This window comes from Chelonoidis abingdonii, chromosome 1 (genome assembly GCF_003597395.2).
Source record: "Chelonoidis abingdonii isolate Lonesome George chromosome 1, CheloAbing_2.0, whole genome shotgun sequence".
In the NCBI taxonomy this organism is placed as follows: domain Eukaryota; kingdom Metazoa; phylum Chordata; order Testudines; family Testudinidae; genus Chelonoidis; species Chelonoidis abingdonii.
In genome coordinates, this window is record NC_133769.1 from 9,709,195 (window position 1) to 9,713,370 (window position 4,176).

Genomic DNA, 4,176 nt, shown 5'->3' on the forward strand with positions numbered 1-4,176 from the left:
CAGCCGGCCCCAACCGCCCGAGCTCTCGGCCCAGGAGAAAGGCCTCCGCTGCAAGCGCGCTGGGCCAGCGGGGGCTGCGCCGGGGACTGGCCAGCCACCCCCCCTGGGGGGCAAGTGCCCGTTAGTCCCACCCGCAGACCCCCTGCTTTCCCGGCCCTGCTCCTCACAGGGGGGCCAGTGCCGCCATAGCCCCACCTGCAAACCCTCTGCTATCCCGGCCCATAGGCTCCTCCCTAGGGGGGTCAGTGCCCATAGAGCCCACCACGCAGCCCTGCTATCCCGGCCTGCTCCTCCCAGGGGGGCCAGTGCCCCATAGCCCACCCCAGCCCACCCGCTTTCCCCGGCCCTGCTCATCCCAGGGGTCAGTGGCCCCATAAGCCCACCCGCAGCCCCCTGCTATCCCCCGGCTGGCCTCCTGCCCCAGGGGGGTCAGTGCCCCCATAGACCACGCACAGTCCCCCTTCTATCCAGCCTGGCCTCCCTCCAGGGGGGTCAGTGCCCCGCTACGTAAGTTCCCGCACCCGCAGCCCCTGCTTTCCCGGCCCTGCCCGCCTCCGCAACTCTGCCAGTGCCACCGTAGTCCCCACTACGCGAGCCATCCCTGCTTTCCCGGCCCTGCTCCGACCAGGGGGTGTCAGTGCTCCATAAGCCCACACCTAGCAACCCCCTGCTATCGCCTACTGCCACCGTCCCCGAGGGGGCCAGTGCCTCGTAGTCCCCACAACTGCAATTTCCCTGCTTTCCGGCCCTGACTCTCTCCCAGGGGGGTCACTGCACCCATAAGCGCCCACCTGCACCCTCTCTATCTCCGGCCTCTGCTCCTCCCAGGGGGGCCAGTTGCCTCCGTAGTCACCACGCACGCAGTCCCACTGCTTTTCCCGGCCCTGCCTCCTCCCAGGGGTCAAGTGCCCCAATAGCCCGCCAACCACGCAGCCCCTGCTTTCCCGCCCTGTCGCTTCCTCCCAGGGGGTCAGTGCCCATAAGCCACCACCCCCAGCTACCTGCTTTCCTGGCCCCGCTACTCCCAGGGGGGTCAGTGCCCCATATAGCCCCACCCGGCAGCCCCTGCTTTCCCGCCCTTGCTCCTCCAGGGGGCCAGTTGCCCCATACACCCACCCGCAGCCCCACTGCTTTCCCTGGCCCTGCCCCATCCCAGGGGGGCAGTGCCACCATAGCCACCAACCTGAACCCTCTCTATCGACCGGCCGCTCCTCCCAGGGGGTCAGTGCCCCATAGCCCCCACCACACAGCTCCCCTGCTTTCCTGGCCCTGCTCCTACCCAGGGGGTCAAGTGCCCCAATAAGCCCCACACACGCAAGCACCCTGAGCTTTCCCCGCCACTGCTCCTCCGCAGGGGGGCCAGTGCCCCATAGCCCCACCAGCAGCCCCCTGCTATTCTCCCGGCCCTGCCACCCTCCGCTCTGGCCACTGCCCCAATAGCCCCAGCCCCTACCACAGCCCCCTGCTTTTCCCAGCCTCTTGCCCCCTCCCAGGGGGGTCTGTGCCCCATTAGCCCACCTACTAGGCCCCTGCTTATCCCAGCCTGCCCCCTCCTCGAGGGGGCCAGTGCCCCTAGTCCACCCCACACAGCCCCCTGCTATCCCAGCGACCTGCAGTGCCCCTAGTCGCCCAACCGCGCAATCTCTGCTTATCTCAGCCCTGGCCCCTCCCACTCTGCCGGTGCCCATAGCGCCCAGCCCACACCCCTGCTATCCCAAGCCCTGCCCCCTCCCCTCTGCCAGTGCCCTAGTCCCACCGCCGCCCTCTGCTCCCAGACCTGCCGCCTTCACTCGGCCAGGTGCCCATGCCCACCCACAGCCCCGTGGCTATCCCAGCCCTGCCCCTCCAGGGGTGTCTGTGTCCCCAGTAGTTTCCCCACCCACTTCCCTGCTATCCCAGCCTGCTCCCTCCGCTCTGCCACTCCCATGAGCCCCACCCAGCAGCCCCCTGCTTTCCCAGTCCCTGCCCCTCCCAGGGGGTCAGTGCCGCCATAGCTCCACCCACAGCCCCTGCTTATCCCAGGCCCTGCCCCCTCCCAGGGGGCCAGCTGCCCCAATAGTTCACCCCCACAGCCCCTTGCTATTCCCAGCCTGCCAGTGGCACCAGTTAGTCCCCACCCGCAACCCTCTGCTTATCCAGGCCCTGCCCCTCCCACTCTGCCCAGTTGCCCCATAGCCCACCCACAGCCCCCTGCTATCCTGGCCCTGGTTCCTCCCAGGGAGGGCTATGTGCCCGCATAGCCCCACCACAGCCCCCTGCTTTCCGGCTCTGCCCTCCCAGGGGGTGCCATTGCCCCGTTAGTTCCTCCACCGCAACCCGTTCTGCTATCCCAGCCCTGCTCCTCCCACTACTGGTATTGCCCCGTAGTGCCCAGCCCGCAGCCCCCTGTTCCCGGCCTGCTCCTCCCAGGGTGGTGCAGTGCCCCATAGCCCCATCCCACAGCCCTCCGCTTTCCGGCCCTGCCCATCCCAGGGGTCAGTGGCCCCATAGCCCACCCAGCAGCCCGCTGCTATCCCACGCGCTGGCTCCTGCCTCCAGGGGGGTAGTGCCCCATAGCCCCACCCACAGTCCCTCGCCTATCCAGGCCCTTGCCCCCTCCCACTCTGCCAGTGGCCCCGTATGTCCCCGCCCCGCGCCCCCTGCTTATCCTTGGCCTGCCTTGCCTCCCAGGGGGGGTCATCTGCCCCAGTAGAGCCCCGTAGTCCCCACCCGCAGCCCCCTGCTTTCCTGGCCCTGCCCCCTCCCAGGGGGGTCAGTGCCCCATAGTCCCCACCTGCATTTCCCTGCTATCCCAGCCCTGCCCCCTCCCAGGGGGGTCAGTGCCCCATAGCCCCACCCACAGCCCCCTGCTATCCCAGCCCTGCCCCCTCCCACTTTGCCAGTGCCCCATAGTCCCCACCCGCAACCCTCTGCTATCCCAGCCCTGCCCCCTCCCACTCTGCCAGTGCCCGATAGTCCACCTCCACAGCCCCCTGCTATCCCAGCCCTGCTCCCTCCCAGGGGGGTCAGTGCCCCATAGTCCCCACCCGCAGCCTGCTGCTTTCCCGGCCCTGCCAGTGCCCCATAGTCCCCACCCGCAACCCTCTGCTATCCCAGCCCTGCCCCCTCCCACTCTGCTAGTGCCCCATAGTCCCCACCCGCAACCCTCTGCTATCCAGCCCTGCCCCCTCCCACTCTGCCAGTGCCCCATAGTCCCCACCCGCACCTCCCTGCTATCCCAGCCCTGCTCCCTCCCACTCTGCCAGTGCCCCATAGTCCCCACCCGCAACCCTCTGCTATCCAGCCCTGCCCCCTCCCACTCTGCTAGTGCCCCATAGTCCCCACCCACACCTCCCTGCTATCCAGCCCTGCCCCCTCCCACTCTACCAGTGCCTCATAGTCCACCCCCACAGCCCTCTGCTATCCCAGCCCTGCCCCCTCCCACTCTGCCAGTGCCCCATAGTCCCCACCCGCAGCCTGCTGCTTTCCCGGCCCTGCCCCCTCCCACTCTGCTAGTGCCCCATAGTCCCCACCCGCAACCCTCTGCTATCCCAGCCCTACCATTGCCTCATAGTTCCCACCTGCAGCCCTCTGCTATCCCAGCCCTGCCCCCTCCCACTCTGCCAGTGCCCTGTAGTCCCTACCCACAGCACCCTGTTATCCCAGCCCTACCAGTGCCCCTCGCTCCCGACCCGCAGCCCCTCTGCTACCCCAGCTTTGCACCCCAGTCCCCACCTGTGGCCCCCTGCTATCCCAGCCCTGCCCCCCAGCTCTGCCAGGGCCTCCTAGTCCCCGCCCGCAGCACCTCTGTTATCCCAGCCCTGCCCCCTGCCAGTGCCCCTCACTCCAACCCGCAGCCCCTCAGCTATCCCAGCCCTGCAGCACCCTCCGGGCTAGAGAAACGCCTCTGTCCAGCTTGCTGCTGCTGGGTGCTGATTCCTGGGAGCTTTTTGCATGGGCCAGTGAAGGGTTCAAGACTCAGAGGATTAATGGTGTTCCCCCTTCTCTGGTGGGGGTTCCTGAGGACTGTGCATTGGGGTGGATTGTGGGTTTGCTGCCTCCCCACCCTGGCATCAAGCAGTGTCTGGGGGTCACTCCCCGCTTTTTATGCAGGGTTGGGAGGTTCCCAGGGTCACCATCTCTCCCTCCAGGGATTGTGTAGGGTTGGGGAGTCCCAGGGTCTGTCCCTCCCCCCCC